Source organism: Lissotriton vulgaris, chromosome 1_1, assembly GCF_964263255.1.
Source record: "Lissotriton vulgaris chromosome 1_1, aLisVul1.2, whole genome shotgun sequence".
NCBI classification, from domain to species: domain Eukaryota; kingdom Metazoa; phylum Chordata; class Amphibia; order Caudata; family Salamandridae; genus Lissotriton; species Lissotriton vulgaris.
Genome location: NC_141685.1, coordinates 989,531,053 through 989,549,257, shown reverse-complemented (window position 1 = coordinate 989,549,257; position 18,205 = coordinate 989,531,053). Strand labels below are relative to the sequence as shown.

General features: G+C 46.9%; 1 protein-coding gene across 2 annotated transcripts in view; it reads right to left on the bottom strand.

Moving 5' to 3' along the window:
* Positions 1 to 18,205, bottom strand: part of AKAP8 (A-kinase anchoring protein 8) — an 895,754-nt gene that overhangs the window by 137,568 nt on the left and 739,981 nt on the right. The window lies entirely within an intron of this gene.

Sequence of the window (18,205 nt, the reverse complement as noted above, 5' to 3'; positions counted from 1 at the left end):
CAGGGAACTCCTGAGGTATTATGGTATTGATACAGTACCAGCAGACATCAGAGGAGGTGACAGGATCAGGAAATTACGCAGACTAGAGTCAAGATACATAATCGACCTTGGGACCAAGGCCCCTAGGGGGATGAATATGGGGGAAGAACTGTCAATTCATTTGGGAGACTAGTAATAATGGACAATTGAGAACTGTAAACGAAGAAATTACTGTTAAGATATCTGGTGAACATGCCAAGTTCATACTTATATGCATTTTTGTGGTCACAATAGCACTTTTAGGAGTGGAGTGGTTTAGCCGATATACGGCCGTATTAACTCGTAAGATTTGAAGTTATGCCGATACACGCCTTTATAATTAAACAGTTCCAAATTACTTTGTATAATTATGGGATAATAGACTCTGGTGTAAGAAATACACACATGGGTGTTTAGGAAATTAATTTAATGTTTGATTTAATGTTCATTTGTTAAACGATTTTTTACTGTACCATTGAAAGTATACAAAGGAACTGCATCGAGATATGTTAAGATGGCGCTCGCGATGTGGTGGGCTTACAGTCCTTCCTTTGTTTTCTGTAACCGAGTGCAACATGTGACCTAATGAGGATGGTTTTTTAAAAATGGCACTTTGCGCGAGAGAATTAAACAACATTAGAGTAAGGCAGTAGCCGAAACGCGTCATGTTGTGGCTGCCAGAATTTGAAAAATAAATTTTGCAGAAAAGCCGATACCCCTGTGAGTGCTTTATTCACCCAAACGGGAGAAGAAGGAGCGTGCATTTTATCGCGGTTTGCATTTCCACGTCCCAAAGCACCCGTTCGTGAGCGCACTGCGATATAAATGCAAGTGGAGCCTTTATATATATACCGTATTTTCCGGCGTATAAGACGACCTTTTAACCCCTTAAAATTTTCTGGGAAGTCGGGGGTCGTCTTATACGCCGGATACAAAAATTGGCGGTTTATTTCACATAGCGCGGACTTCACCCGAAGGTGTCAGACCGCGTCTCAATTGAAATGGGTGCCGCTTAGGGAACTCCAGCACAGAACAAAGAACGTAGGCGGTCTTGAAAATAAATTGATCGCACTGTGCAACACGATATCAGCCCCTCGCCAGCCAGAGGCAACTCAAACACAGCGCAAGCTTTAAATTAAAACAAATGGCGCGGGAACTCCAGCACAGAACAAAGAACGTAGGCGGTCTTGAAAATAAATTGATCGCACTGTGCAACACGATATCAGCCCCTCGCCAGCCAGAGGCAATTCAAACACTGCGCAAGCTTTAAAAGAAAACAAATGGCGCCGTGAACCCTACCTGGACTGCAGCTGCACATCCCCCAGGCAGACGAGGCGCTCCTCCACGTGTGCTGGTCTCTCTCTCCTTCCGCAATTCTTACGCTCATCGGAAGGAGAGGAGCGTCAGTACCACATGATCTCCTCAGTCCATGGAGATAGAAAGGGGACTGTAGGACGCTAGGAAGTGGGGGTCGTCTTATACGGCGAATATATCATGAAACCTACATTTTGTCCATGAAAGTAGGGGGTCGTCTTATACGCCGGGTCGTCTTATACGCCGGAAAATACGGTATATATATATATATATATATCTCCAAGTTTACCGCAACTGGACTCAGAATGCTTTCAAAACACCTCGCGGACACGGACCAGTTAAGTGCAGAATTATTTATTCAGCAGAGTTATCGCATGACTTTTCGGCTCCGTGGAGCCTTGCTCACATAACAGCGTTCACAATGCAGAAGCTCATTTTTTAAAGTGCAAGTGACCAATCAAAATGACACCACGTGATTATGCATGGTCATAGAAGAAAGATCTGCTAAACATTTCTGTGTTGCCTTAAAATACAGGTTATTAAAATCAACACAGAGGAATATAAGTAGCATTTAAATTTAAAACGCTCATAATAAAAACTTTGTTATACTGGTAAAATACCTATATTGTTTGCTGAACAAATACATGTAACCAATATGACCCGGATTACTGCTCAGAAGGATCAACGCTAAATGTGCAAAATCTGCTGTAAGGTTCAAATATGCAATGTAAACAAAACACTAATAGACCACGAAACCTAAAATAGGGTCTGCTGATGATCTAATAAAGTGCATATGTATGAATTCATGTGCAAAATCGCAATATGTGCAAAATCGCCATTGGTACAATTCAACAATATGTGCAAAACTCGCAATATGTAGACATTCATTATAAATCTTGCGGATCCAAACATATCACCATTGAAATAACGAAATGGAGATCTGGTACATCAGTGCAGGGGTCAATTGTAAATAATCAATCAGCTGTCAATAATCAGTACAAAAATATTTCCAGAGTGCTAAAATCGTAACTGTTCCAGATCCTCTCACATTCGAAAACAGAAATGAAAAAAGCTAGTACTAATATGACTACACAACAAATCTTCCCTGTGACCAAAAAAAATAGTGATGAAATTGACTAATAAAAAATAATAACCAAAAACTGATGTGTCCAAACATAAGTGACTGTGTTAATGAAATCATATTATACATTAATTGTATCAAAATATTATTCTCTTTTTTTTGGCTCTTAATAATAGCAGCAGTTGCACATGAATCTAACGAAAGAATATATACATATAACCGGTAATTGATTCTTCCTGACTCGATAATATATGTAAAAGAAATCAATGCACTTTGTCTTATCTTTACTGGTACATAGTGTGCATTGCCAAACGGTTAGAAATAGATCTTACTTATGGAGTTGATCTAAGTCCCCTGTTGCTATGGTAGACAGGTGTACATGTCTTCAGTTATGTTAAGACCCCCCGGTACCTTAGTGTCTAATAGTAGGATGTATCGGGTCTCCAGTCTCTGCAGTTTGGTTTCCCTGTCACCACCCCGTCTACTGGCTTTGATGGAGTCAATTACATAATATTTCAAGCTGGTGTTGTTGCTATGATGTTGCTCACGGAAATGCCGTGCCACCGGGTATGTATTGTCCTGATTGGTGATTGCTCATAGATGTTGGAGTATGCGTTTATGTACCGCTAACTTAGTACTCCCAACATACCTCAGGGAACAGGGGCATTCTAAAACATATATGGCAAATTCCGTTTTGCATGTCAAGACCTGGGTGGTAGGGTGCTCACGTCCACTGAAGCCATCCCTAAATGACTTCTTGTTAATCCCGTGTGTGCAGGATTTACAGGTTTTGCACCTGAAGAAGCTGCTGTTGTTATGCTGCCAAGTCGTTCTCTCCAAGGTTTTGGGGCAAGTATCAACCAACTTATCTCTAAGCGAGGGTGCCCTGCTGAATGTTAACAAAGCTCTATTGTGCAGGGTTGGGCCAATTGTAGGATCATTGATCAAGATAGGCCAATTTTTGTTGATTTTATTAAAAATTGCCTTATGTTGTTTGCTATAACCTGTGATTATTCTAAAGATCTTGCTATCACTGGTTTTAGATTCCCTTTTCTTATTCAACACATTGTCCATGGGCTTAATGTCCTGGCCATAGTTGGCTAGGAGATCCTGTCTATTAAGTCCCATTGATCTAACTCGGGCTGTCTCAATTAGTTTTTCAGAGTATCCTCGTTGTAAGAATCAGGTTTTACTGGCTAGTTGGGCTGCCTCTAAATCAGAAGAGTTGCTGCAAATCCTTCTCAGGCGCAGCATCTCCCCATACGGGATACTAGCTATCAGATGGGACGGATGGGCACTGCTGGTATGGAGGATACTGTTGCCAGCAGTGCTCTTGCGATAGAGTTTGGTCTCAAGTTTACCATCCCTGACATATACCTCAGTGTCAAGAAAAGTGATAGATTCTTGGCTGAGAGTGGCTGTGAATGTTAGGTTAAGATCATTGATGTTTATTTCCCTGATGAAATTTGTAGCTTCTAACTCACTGCCTCTCCAGATAACAAACAAGTCATCAATGAATCGAAACCAACCAATCACATCGGCTTCAAAGACCTCACTGTGTGTGGTTTTGAGGACCAGTTCCTCCCATGCTACCATGTGTAAACATGCGAAGCTCAGGGAGAAACTGGCCCTCATTGCCACACCCTGCAATTGCCGATACAAGAGGTTGTTCTACATAAAAACATTATTATGCAAACAAAATTCCAACATCTGTAACAACATATCATTGTGGTCCCTAAACAACTCAGTACGTCGGGACAGGTAATATTTGACAGCTGACAAACCGTCCATATGCTTAATACTGGTGTAGAGAGCTGTGACGTCCAATGCCATCAGCCAATCACCCTCTACCCATTAGATGTGTTGGATCTTTTGTAAAAAGTCTCCTGTATCCTGCACAAAAGAGTCAAGGGAACGAACATAACCTTGAAGAAAAAAATCAATATACATTGAAGTGCGTTCCAATAGGCCACCCCTGGCAGAGATGATGGGCCTTCCAGGGGGGTTCTCAGCATCCTTATGTATCTTAGGGATAAAATAAATAAGGGGGGTTACTGGATTCTCAATTTTCAGATAATTGCATTCAGTGTCCGATATCATTTTACTGCTTTTCCATCTCAGCAATTTGCAATGGAATTCACTTTTAATACTGGTGAGTGCCAGAATATTGATTCGCTCGTAGCACTGTCTATCATTGAGTTGGAGGTACGCCTCCTTGTCATAGTTGGCTCTAGTCATCAAAACGATGTTTCCCCCTTTGTCGCTGCCACGTATGACAATGTTTTTATCCTTAGAGAGCCGAGAAACAAGTGATGTATATTGTTGCCTCTGTTTATCATATTTCCTTTTAAGCGAACAGGTATTCTTGTATATATCCTTTAGTTGTTTGACTGTATTTTCCTGAAAAATGTTAATCGCGTTGCGTGGCATAATAGGGTTAAATACCGATGGTGGTTTGAAAGGAGTTTAACAGGATATATGATTCCCCTCATGGTCAATCATTCCAATGGTGTTAAATTCGGTTTGATGTGGGTCATAGCCTACCCCTTCCGTATTCCATAATTCCCCAATGTCCTCTGGAATAAGGGCACTAGAATTGTCCGTCAAAGTGGCCACATTTGGTTGCTGTACTGGGCCTTTTGATTTGGGTTTAAGGGCATAGAATTTACGTAGTTTTAGTTTTCGAATCGCCTTGTAAAGATCACATCTTGTAGCCGGATAGTCAAAATTACAAGGAGGCGCATAAGTAAGTCGCAAATTGAGGATATTTTGTTCATTTATTGTAGGGCCGAGAGGAGTCAAATTGACTACTGTTCGATTGCGTGAACCATTTATTGTTGGTGTTTCTATGCTCCTTGGCCCCTGCCCCTCCTGGGCTTTCGAAAATTGCCTCCTTGTCCTCGCCCTGAAGCGCTGGCGTCGTTTGTAGTTTGCCCATTGTCTCTCTAATTTCGTCGCGTTAGGGTTCTTAGTGTCAGCAATCTCTCTTGGCATAAAAAACTAATTTTTTTCCCCCGGTAATGGTTTTCCCTGCGTGCCCATTGCTGCATTATTGCAGCGTTCGGTTTCAGATTCGGTATCAACATCGGAGCTAACTGCCGAAGCAGAAGAATCTGTCTGTTCCTTCTGTCTTCTGCTCAGTTTAAATTTGGATTGTCCTTTAGGAGCAGAGCCCGCATAACATCATATTTCTTGGAAAATGTAAAAACCTGGCCGAGTTCGTAGTCATTGCGATCCCGCTGGAACTTGTACGTTTTTCTTTTCTTTAATTTTTTCTTCTTCTTTTTTTAAGCGTACATTCATCTCATTGGTTAATCGCATTTTCTCGTCTTGCTCGCCCATTGTCTCAAGTTTTTCATGAAGGGCTGCTATTTCCACCAATAATGCCGCACCGTCAATATCGGCATATTTGATAAGTACTAACACTTGTCGACGGGATGCTTCAAGATTAATTTTAGCCCACTCCTTCATTAGTTCAGGGTTCGGGTCCTCATAAGTGGGTGCTGTTAAAATCCGCAATCCGCATGGTATGCGGTTGACGTCTATGTAGCGCTGAAAGGATTTAGATTCCCACCATTTGGCTTGCTCATTTCTGGATTTCTTTTCAAGTAATTTAAATATATCTTTCAATGTGCTGCTGCTACTACTGGCCGCCACATCATTAACCTTCCCACGTATGTTATCAGGGATGGGTGAGCTGTCGGAAAACATAGTAAGTGCTGCTGCCTCCCGATCTCGAACGTTGTCAGCCGACATCTCTGCAAATATGTGTATAGAGTAATATTTGGCATCTTATTCGAACTCAATATGTTAGTCGTAGTTCGAAGCGCCACCATGCACTGTACTCTTCCACCCAGTATTCCGCTTACTTGTTCAATTGGTAAGCTCAACGATTTCCCTGGCATGCCTGCGGCTCTTCGTTGCCTCCGATCCGCTGCGCCGTCCAAGGACTCAGTAAAGCAGCATTTTTTGCGGTTGCAGGGGGTCAAACACCACTCTCCTTCCGGAGTACGAAAATCCAGGACACGCCCAGATGCCGTTCCGATTCAGGCGCTGACCGTTTTCATCTTTCTTGAACCTTACCTATGGCAACCTAAATGTTATCATCTGATATATTCTAGAACTGAGAAGATATGAGGCAAAATGAAATGAGGCAGGTCCAAAACTTCACTCGAAATGCAGAAACGCTTCTCTAGAGTTGTTAAGCATATATATATTGTGGAATTGGAGCAGTGTACTTCAAACTACTTACGCTTGGCACCACCAGTGCAGGGTATTGTGGACATTGGAGTCAGGGATTCGGATCCTAACCGCCCCCTGCCCCGTGGAACACAAGGCCCCCTGGCAGGACGAGGGATGTGTAGCAGCCACACAGAGGGAGAAGTCGGCGTAGCACGGTAACACAGAACTGGAGTATTCACCCGTGAGCAAGTACATCCAGTAACGGGAAATCACACGAACTTACGGAATCCAGTCCTGGTGTTACGTGTGACTAACTCAACTCCATCTTGGGATTTAAAAGTGCCCCTATTGTGAATCGGCTTAAAAGGGGATTTACGAGCTGGAAGAAGGCAGCAAAGCCGAAACGCGTCCTCGAAAATAAATCCTTTTGAACCCATCCCGCGAGTGCTGTGTGTTTCTTCAAGCACGCGCAGCTGTTCATATATATATATACAACAAGACTATAAACCTTGCCATAGCGAAAACAAACCTAATGGAGAGGGAGACATTATTGGCGGGCAAAACTGTTAAAAATCCTGATCATATAACTGAAAGGTCTCAAGCTAGCCAAGGGGATCCTGAAGTGAATAATTTTCGTTTAGTTGTCGGATACAGCAGGCAACACAAAACTATCCAAAAAATTATTCAAGACTCATGGCCCACTGTCTTAAGTGACCCGGTATTAGGACCCCTGCTACCGCAGAGGGTGTCCATTACTTTCAGCAGAGGTCCATCAATGAGAGATGCATTAGTGGTGTCTGATCCGGAGATAATAGGTAAACCCGATTGGTATCAGAATCTCAAGGGTTTCAAACGATGTCCAACCTGCAAAGCTTGCACACATGGTGTAAATACAAAATCTTATCTAAGCCCCTTCAGAACAAAACCATATGCAATCAATAAAATGCTTAATTGCAAAAGCGAATACATAGTATACGTATTGACCTGCCCATGTGGGTTGAACTACGTGGGATCCAGTAAATTACAGGCTCATGTTCGTATATTGCAACATTTACGAGCCATAACCAACATGGATAACACGTACCCAGTTGCTAGGCATTTTAAAAAGCATCATGCATCGAACAATAAGGAGCTGAAATTTTACCTCATTGATGCGATAGCTCCCAACAGAAGGGGTGGGGATCGTGAAAATAAGTTACGCAAGCTGGAAACACGGTACATTCTTCTATTGGATTCAAAACACCCCAATAGATTGAATCTTACGGAAGATATGTACACGTGCTTAACCTAGAAAACCCATGTGAACAAAACAAATATGTGTATGTCCCACAGAAAAGAGAAAAAAGATAAAATTTTCGACAATCTGTTCTAAACAAGACCAAAGATAAATATATCAATGCTTATGAAACATCCCCGATCAATACTTTTATTAGTATGTTGTAAATAGTGTGTATATAGATGAATTGGATTGATTGCTGTAAATATTTTATAATTATTTGATGAAATGTTTTTTAGCACGAAAGTTAAGGGGTCATCGCATTAAATTGTCAGAGTTGGAACATGAGGACATACACATAAAGGATAGAACAACAAATATGCAGGGCAACTTGTCAGTCTGAATCCTGAAAAAACTGAAAAAATTAAACACAACCTATATAAACATAAGAGCTGATAGAACGTGACAATATCATTAAGGGAACACTTATACTGGTAACGATACACAATATATAAACATAAATTTGAAAGGTTGCATGAAACAGCCACCGGAAAGTGAATAAATTTAAGGGAAGCAAAAAATAATGAGAACAAGATAGAAATCTTTTTTAATCAGGTGGAAACAAAGACAACACACAGCACTTAAAAAAAATGTAAAATTCACAAAAAAATAATTTTGTCAATAGCCATTGAGAAATTTATATATTTGATATGAGAATATTTATGATACAATGGGGTAATGGACTAATGTATTTTACATGTATTCAATTCAGTCCAACAAACAGTATTTTACCATTTGATAAAACTTAACTTGCAACAAATAGTTAAACAAAAATGTATTTTACCGATATGAAGTTTAACAAGTTTTTGACCCACATTGTACAAAACGTATTTTACGATGATTGTATCAGAAAAGAACAAGTTTCTTCTATGTCTATGTTGTTTGTAAATCACGTGATATTTGAATCACAACAGCACTGTCACTTTAAAAAGCCTTCGCGCTCAAATGCAAATGTCGAGTGAACAAGCGGCGTTCGCGCCGCGAAACGCGTCTCAGGCATCTGGCTGCAATAAATATTTGAAGCACCGAAAAACAATTGGGTCCGTGTCCTGCTTTGATCCAGCGTGGAGCAAGCGTGGGTTCTGAATACAGGATTTGTAATATATATATATATATATATATATATATATATATATATATATATATATATATATATATATCAAGCTCACTGGGGTGTCCAAGAATTGAGCGGCACTCGAGCTCCAAACCGCTTGTTCCCCATCAAGCCTTTATTAGGTACAAACAGCACGCATTTTCCAGTCCTTTAAAAAGCAGCAGACCGCTGCCTGACGCGTTTCGAGATCAACTCTTCCTCAGAGGCAGTGGCGGTCTGGAGAGGCATGTAAGGCTGCAGCTTCCTGATATTTAATTGCTCCGCCCTGAATGAGTCACACTTTGCAGCCTGGGAGTTGCAGTCCTTGTGATTTCATGCCCCTTTCGCATAAATGCTTCGATAAAGCCCTCAGTGAGCCCCAGAAAGTGCGTCTGTTTTTATCCATGCTTGTTGCTCCACATGGAAGTCCATTAACATCGGGCTCCGTGGCCCCCGTTTGTGGGGTGGTGCTGCTCGACGGCTGAACCGCCGCCTTTACATCAAGCTCACTGGGGTGTCCAAGAATTGAGCGGCACTCGAGCTCCAAACCGCTTGTTCCCCATCAAGCCTTTATTAGGTACAAACAGCACGCATTTTCCAGTCCTTTAAAAAGCAGCAGACCGCTGCCTGACGCGTTTCGAGATCAACTCTTCCTCAGAGGCAGTGGCGGTCTGGAGAGGCATGTAAGGCTGCAGCTTCCTGATATTTAATTGCTCCGCCCTGAATGAGTCACACTTTGCAGCCTGGGAGTTGCAGTCCTTGTGATTTCATGCCCCTTTCGCATAAATGCTTCGATAAAGCCCTCAGTGAGCCCCAGAAAGTGCGTCTGTTTTTATCCATGCTTGACCGCCACTGCCTCTGAGGAAGAGTTGATCTCGAAACGCGTCAGGCAGCGGTCTGCTGCTTTTTAAAGGACTGGAAAATGCGTGCTGTTTGTACCTAATAAAGGCTTGAAGGGGAACAAGCGGTTTGGAGCTCGAGTGCCGCTCAATTCTTGGACACCCCAGTGAGCTTGATATATATATATATATATATATATATATATATACATATATACATATATACACATACTTGCAGACTTAGTACACAATGTCTTCTTATGCCTGGCTTGAGGAATGACTTGTGCTGATATCCAAAGAAAAGCTTTCCTGTCTAAGTACGATATTCTACATACCGCAATTAATCAATAATGGATAACTGAATGTCTCTGTGCTATTGGCAGCAAGTAATATAAACTACGCTCCAGGAAGAATGAACTGTTATGAGGAGTTAGGCTTTCACTCTCTCTCAATCATTATTCCTAAGGAGTCTCTGTATTGATTGTTCGTAGCGCTGAGGAACAGAATTAAAGTTTTCCTGACGCCTTCTGACAAATAATGAAGGTTGACTTACCGCAGCCGCGGTAGAGGAATTCCGAGTGTCCTGACTTTCACAAAAATTCTCACAGACCCAGTGTTCAAGAACGTTTCCTTAGACTGCCATAAAGTTTCAGAGGGGAGTTATGAACAACTGGAAGTATCGTTGAGTGTCCTGCCTGACCAGACGGACAGTGCTAATCCTATGCTTAAAAACTTTGATAGGAAAGTAGACATTTGGGGTGAGCAAATCTAGAGTGTCGCTGGTGTTGAGGGTGGGCTATACAGAAGCTGCCTTCCACCTAAACTTGGGAACTACCCAGAGTTATCTTCTTCTTTTTTGCATAATTTATGTGTCACTCTATGCCTGCAAGGGTATTATTTTGAATTAGACTAGGTGTTCCCTTGTATCTGGACAAAGTTAAACCTCTCTGAAGAGCTGTAATGACAGCGAAACACGTGTCAGGAGTTACTTTTATTCATTTCAGGATACTGTGCCTGGAGGGCGGGGGCGGAGCTAGCTCACAACTGTGATGGCCGCTTGAGCCCGGAGCTCCTTTGTGCCATAGAACCATTCTAAATTTATCCTGCAGCATTGACGACCCCACGATCACCCCTGTCGTGCCCTTGGAAGCAGAGGGTGTGTGGAGTCTGGCGACCCTTTCTAAACTGCGATCGGCTACCTGTAAGTGGGAGTTTTGCGCTGTGGCAGTGCGGCGGAGGCTGGGTCGCGAATCCCCGAGCCACAGTGATCGCTGGCACTGAGGGGCATTCTGAGCTCGCTGCGGAGGACGTCAAACCGGAGGGCCAGAAGAGCGGAGTATGTCGCGCCAGTGAGCAGGAGAGACGCGGTAGCTCAGAGAGCCCCGGTGCCGCCCTGCTGTGTGTTTGCTCTGCCCTGTGTGTTGTGCACCGGAGCGGGGCTTGGCAAACGGCCTGGGTGGCCTTGACAATCCTGAAGGCAGAGTGCTTGGAATCGTGTGAGATGGTGCTCTGGCATGAGCTGAGCCCGTTTGCAGCTTGCGGAACCAAGTCCTAATAGCTGTTCCATGATAACGCATACCATATACTCTTAAGTGCATTATAATCCTCGCGGTTATATGCTATCTTTGGTATCGCTTTATCAAAACATGTCGAGTAAGGTGTCATAGGAATTGGAATACTAACCCCTCGTCAATTCTGGCGACGGGGTTAGCATTCCACCCTTCTAGAGGGACACGACATGTATGTAACTGTGAACCCCGGTTAAAGTTAACTCAAGCCTCAGCATCACAAAATAGATGCTGCCACCACAGACATGAGTTTGACCCCCTGCAGCTGGGAGTCCTTCCAGCGAGGGGAGCTTGGACAAAGGGTTTCCTGTCAGGGGCGGTGCTAGCACCATCCCAGACAGGGTATGTGTATCCTGGGTGGGCAGGGCTTTAGAGGAAGGTGACTGCAAGTGGCACCCCGGTGCTCACTATGCATCTGCCGGCTAGAACCAGTTCCAGGGGCACACCAGCCCCTGAGCTGGGGAAAGTCCGGCATGGGAGAGGGGTGTAACCACCCCCCTTCCTGGTCCCACCCATGGGCAGGACCTAGTCGCGTGCCAGCCCCTTTTTCTAGTATAAAGATAGGAGCGGGCCCCCTTCCAAATTAGATCATCTTTGAATCCTGAAACTACTTTCTACGAAAGGAACTCTTGACTTCTTCTCAAGATTTCTCCCTTGTGGCTAAGGAGTAGTCACCCTGCATCTGCAGGCACCATCCAAGAACACTGCGGTTTGCTGCACATCCTTCCTCCGGAATCCGACTGACCAGCACGATGAGACCCGGCTTCCCTGGCACCTCTGACCTCTACCCACATCGTCAGCTCAGCTGAGATCCATGGGTGCGACGAGACCTCGAGGGACCGGCCATCTTCAAGACTGCACAACTCTTGCCCAGCACGACCACCGAGGGATCCTCGAGTGAGTGCTTTGGGGTCCGAGAAGCCCCAACCCTGAGCAGCTCCAGCACCGAAGTTCAGCCTCCCAGCCTCCACGAGATCTGCGTGGGGCCCTTCTGCCTGTTTGCTGCTCACCGCGTTGTCTGGCTACTAGCCCACTGGCTTGTGGCCTTCCCGACGACGAACGACGACTTCAACACCGCTGGTCTGGTTGCTCCAGACTGGCCCTTGCTCCCCTCTAAAAGAGGAGCACCCCGGACCCTCCTGGTCCACTCCAGACGCCATTTTAAGTCCACCGCGTGGGCTTGCATTTGCCAAGACTTGTTGCCCCAATCCTGGGTCCAGCGACGTCGACAGCAGATACCATGGTGGACAGCTCGCACCTCCATCCTGGTCGCCGACAACGCCTCCTGGTCCGTGAGACTGCAGAGCCCAGCGTCGCCCACTCACCTGGTCGAGGTGACTCCATCCGGTGCCATCCTGGTGCCCATCTAATCACTGGCTAGTGATTCAGAACTTGGTCCCCTCTGCTTACAGGTGTCTTCCATCTTCGATCCAGGCTTGGATCCATCCGAACTTCATCACTGGTCACCTGCCAACAACTTCTTCTTTCAGGCTCCATAGACTGCAAGGAGGATTCCCGACGTCTTTCCAGACCTATGCAGCCGCAGCCCCTGGGCTAGGTAACTTCGGCATTTCGGTGCCCCAGCATAGCCTCACTATCCAAGGGTCCAGATCCTTTTTCGTTTTCAGCCTAACTAGTCGGATTCGTCCGATATCACTAACTTTGCAATTCCTAGCATCCATAGACTTTGTCCCGCATCCCGCGTGAGAGTGCACACTCTGCACCCGAGTCCCCTAGGCCTCCTGCTAGTAATCTGAAGGTTCAGTAGTCCAGTCCTAGCGATTCCAAACCCTATTAGATTAGTACTTACCTGCTAGTAATTTCGCATTCCACTTTTGTAGTATATGTTTTTTTCATGCCCCTCGGGCATTTGTGTAAATTGTGCAACTTAAAGTATTTTCGTAAGAGTTTTGTTGTGTGCTTAGTACCCTGTCCTCATAAAGAGTACAGGGCTGTTGTGATCTAAATAAATACACTGTTTCATAACACTTGTGTGGTGTCCTTTCACTTGGTGTTCAAGGGGTATACGTGATGGTATAACAGCTGGCTTAACACGCCCTCTAGAGTTTAGCCCGAAGACTCCTCGTATCCATGCTACTAGGATAGCTGGTCTATAAGGTTGACTTACAGCCAATCATCAATAAGAGTTGTTTGGACTGATACATAGTGATCACTAGAATAGTGAGCACTGCATATCAGGCCAACTTCTCACATATTGAATAAGTTTCCTGACCCACCTGTCTGTGGTGATGGACTTCTAGACCGGCAGGAACTGCTGGAGTCTCCCCCGACCGGTGTTGTGTGGTCAGGGGCAGTGACAAGGCGTCACTGTTAGCTGGTGGCAGAGGAGTTGGAGCTGTTGTTTCCACGACCTCTGCCCTTGGCGCTGTTGCCACAATATCCACCTCGACTCTTGTTGGTGTATGTGGACTGAGTGTTGCCCTTGTAGTACTGCGTGGACTGGGAGAGCTGGCCCCTCGAAACGCCTCTAGTGTTTGAGCGACGAAATGACCCACCCCGAAACTGCTGGGACTGTAAGGCACCCATGGATTTCGCAGTCTCCGTGTCTTTTTTAATTTTCTCTAGGGTGGTGTCAACCTCCGGGCCAAACAGGTGATCTGGGTTGACTGTTTGGTTAAGGATGGTGGTTTGGATCTCTGGCTTAAATCCAGAGATTCTCAGCCAGGCATGTCGCCGCAGCATAACACTAGTGTTTATAGCCCTGGCGGCGGTATCAGCCGCGTCCAGAGCGCCCTTAATTGAAGCGTTAGAGATCAGCTTCCCTTCCTGAATCAGGTGCTGCAACAAGGTCTGCAGTGTGTCGTAGTGTGCCCTGTCATAGCGCGCCAGAAGCACTTGTGTGTTAGAAATGCGCCAGATGTTGGCTGCCTGTGCTGCTACCCTCTTCCCGAGGCCTCAAAGACCTTGGATTCTTTGTCTGGGGGAGGAGCATCACCCGTAGTCTGAGAATTAGCCCTCTTCCGGGCATTCGAGACAACAAGGGAGTCCAGAGGCAACTGTCCTTTGATGTAGGTAGGATCAGTAGGCGCCGACTTGTACTTTTTGTCAATCCTAGGGTTTATCACCCTCGCCCTGGTAGGTTCTTTAAAGATCTCAGCAGCATGCTTTAAAACACCTTTCAGTATAGGCAGAGTCTTAACAGTCTTTTCTGAGACTGAGAAGGTATCAAAAAGGAAGTCGACATCCACAGGGTCAGCATGGAGCTGGACGTTGTGATTGTTTGCTGCCCGTTCAATGAGGGCATTGAAAGCTGCAGAGTCTTCTGTAGGGGACGTTTTTGCAGAAAACAGTTGAGGGTCTTGTCCTGATTGAGGATCCCCTGGGTCACCACCAGCGGCCCAGGGTTCGTTGGTATCCTCAGGGTCTGTATAGACAGGATAACTGTACTCATCCTCATCATCCCCCTCCCCAGCGTCCACATCAGAGTAAGTGGGCGAAACATTATGAGTCTGTGGGGAAAGTGGTTCCACCAGAACGGGAGTGAAAGCAGAGTCCTTCTTCTTCTTGAGAGGGATCTTGTAAGACTCCATTGGGCATTCAGGGGCGATTTTCCGCTTGTGGAGGGAAATCCTGCCCGTTTCGGCATCGATGAAGTGTTCCTGATGCTCTTCCACTGAAGGTCGTCGAGGATGTGGGCTGGGGACCACCGCTGACGACTTCGGCACCGAGGAGACCTTCTCGGGCACGCTGGCGACTGCCTTAGGAGCGAAAGCCTTCGGCGCCGTCTTTGGCGGCAACGTGAAATGGATGGGCGTGGACGCCTTCAGTGGTTTCTCCACCGGTTTCGTAGGCGGAGGATCCTTCGGACCGGCCGATGCGGTCCGTCCCTGATGCGCTGCAGGGAGTCCGTCACCTTCTTGGTGAACGCGGCGGATGGGCGCGCCGGTTCAATGGAATCCCTCGAGGCCACACCTGGAGTCGACTCTCGGGGCGCCGTGCCCTTGGCCTTGTCCTGCTGACGCAGAGTTGCGAGAACCTTCGGGTCATCCAGCCGTTTTTTCGGGTCACCGAGAGCTTTGTTCGGATCGCCAATAGCCTTCTTCGGGTCGCTGAGGCTTTTGCCCACGTCGACCGTCTTCGGCGCCGACGCGCTCGTCTCGATGACCTTTACTTTAGTCTTCGGCGCGGCAGACTTCGTCTCGACGCCCTTGACTTGAGCCTTCGGCTCGACAGCCACTTTTGGCTTCTTCGGCGCCGAGGGCTCCGAGGCCTTGGAGCCGACCAAAGCGATGCGCACTTTCGGTTTTGAGGGTGGCACCTGCGCAGTGTCTGGAGTCGAGACCGTAGGTTTCACTTTCGGTTTCGTTTTTCCAGGGAGTGGCTCGGCAGCAATGTCCGTGGCCGAGCCCGAAGGCGGGGCCGTAGAACCCATAGTGAGATCTTGGGTAAGGCCCGAAGGCGATCCCTCGACCTGAGCCTCATGAATTGGCACGGCCCCAGAGTCAGTTTGAGGAAGCTCCTCATCCGAGCTATCCTCCATGGCCGAGGGCCCCGTCGTCATCCCCTACCTCGTCGACGACTTCTTCGGCCTTGAACATCTCTGCATCCGCGTCGTAGTCGACGTCCGACGCGGGGTTCGACTCAGTAACGTCCTGGATAGATTCGTCCTCGACATCCCCTACATCGAAGATGTCCACGGGCGCCGGTGCAGCATGCTGGGCCTCCTGGCGCGCAGCTCGTCGAAGCTTAAGCGTCTTCTTGGACCTGAAGCGTGAACAAGCCATACACTTGGCTTCATCGTGGTCCGGCGACAGACACTTGTTGCACACCGGGTGGACGTCGATGTGGGGATACTTCAAGTTGCAGACGGGACATCTCTTGAATGGACTTTGGTCCATGAAGGACGGTCAATAGGTCTGGAGCGTCGACTGGGCCTTCCGCGCCTAGAGCACGCGGGTGTAGAGAATCCGGCTCGGAACCGAGCTGGAAGCTAAGACCCGAACGCAAGACTATACCGACGTATTAGACTAAAGACCTTTTGGTCTCAAGAAAGTTTTCTATCGATTCCGACTAGAGGGAACCCAAAGACATCCGAACCCAATGGCGGAAAAAAACAATCTGAGGATGGAGTCGATGCCCATGCGCACTGTAGTCCAGGGGAGGAGCCACCTATCTCGTGATACTTCGAAGACTCTTCCAGGACAACAATGTGCAATCATCCGGACCCAACACTAGGCGGCGATCTATGCACAGATATGAATTCAGCAGCCCACATGCCTCGAACCCGGGGGTACGAACTGTGCAGGTCGCCTGCACCTCTCCTGTATTTTTCTTGTGAAGTGCGAGGCAGGCCGAGACTCGCCCCCCGCGCTTACCTTTTTCTAGCGCTGCACACACGCATGTGGCAGTGACTCCAGGAACTCCGTGTTATCGTGTGAGGAGAGGTGCAGGCTGCCAACGATCTGCCAGGCAGGAGCTGAGGAATGATTCTATCGCACAGTTACGCCAAAACTGGCGGTGAGTGAGTGGATGGCCCTGGGAACCTCCTGAGACTTGCATCATCTCTGGACCCCGGAGGTACTGTAGCCCCAAGATAGCGGCTGAGAGTTCTGTATGATAGCGGCTGACCCTGTGTTGGATTACGTGGGGGCGCCCCGAAGCAGTGTTTTTCCACCGGCTGTGTTGGGGGCGAGCGGAGTAGGTGTGCAAACACACCCGTCCTAGAGGTGACTAGGCATGCAAGTGCCGATGGGTAGAGTCGAAAAGACGCAGACGAACCTTGCCTTTGACCAGAAATGATCAAAATCTCAAGACCCCCTCTTGAGCGGTGAAGCTAGGTTGCCGACACCAGTGAGAGATGACATACGTAGTATCCTAAAATCTATGGAACACTCATTGCAAAGTGGCATCACCTCCCTCGGCGCTAAAATGGATGCTCTCACATACAGGATGGACAGAATGGCAGACCGCCTTGACAAATACGCAGAAAGACTGGATATGTCTGAACGGCGCCTAACGGAAGTAGAGGAGGCCCACACCACCTTAGATGCAGACCATAAGCAACTGGGGAAGGTAATACGTATCCTTCAGGACAAGACGGAAGATTTAGAAGCTCGTTTTTGTTGCTGTAATCTGCGGATTACTGGCCTCCCGGAAACGACTGGCACAGGGAATAAAGAACGGTTTGTGGAGAAATTACAAGTGACATTGCTGGGCGACGGTGTCTTCTCTGCGATGTTTGTGGTTGAGAGGGCGCACAGGCCCATGGGCCCCAGACTCCCGGTGGGCGCTCCTCCGCATCCGATTATAGCAAAGCTACTCAACTACCGGGATCGTGATGCAGCTCTCCGTGTGGCCAGGGAGAAGAGGGTCCTGAGATATGAGGATTCTGAGCTCTCACTGTACCCTGACTTCACGGAACGGGTGCAGGAGGCCCGCAGACACTTTGTCCCGCTCAAGAAATAGCTTCAAGAATTGGGAGTTGACTATGCCATGCTGTATCCAGCGAAACTCCGGGTGAACTGGCAAGTGCGATCACATATTTTCACAGACCCCAAGACTTTGCAGCAGGCGATCAAGAACTGGACAAAGGAACGGCGGGCTAGCCCTGAGAGTCGGCCTCTGGAGGAGGTGGCGGGAGGCTCGCTGGATGACCAGGACTGATGAGCTGATCACGAGTAATTGGTGTAGTATGTTGGTCTGGGGGATCGGGTTTGGGGTCTGAGGTTTTGCTGGATAGCCTATGCTGGGTGCTATGTATCTGGTGTTGTCTGGAGGGACCCCACCTGCTGCTATTGTGACTGCCGAGGCACTAGGTGCACGGACTGATACGAGGGGCAGATTGGACTTCACATGCTAAGAACCAATGCTGAA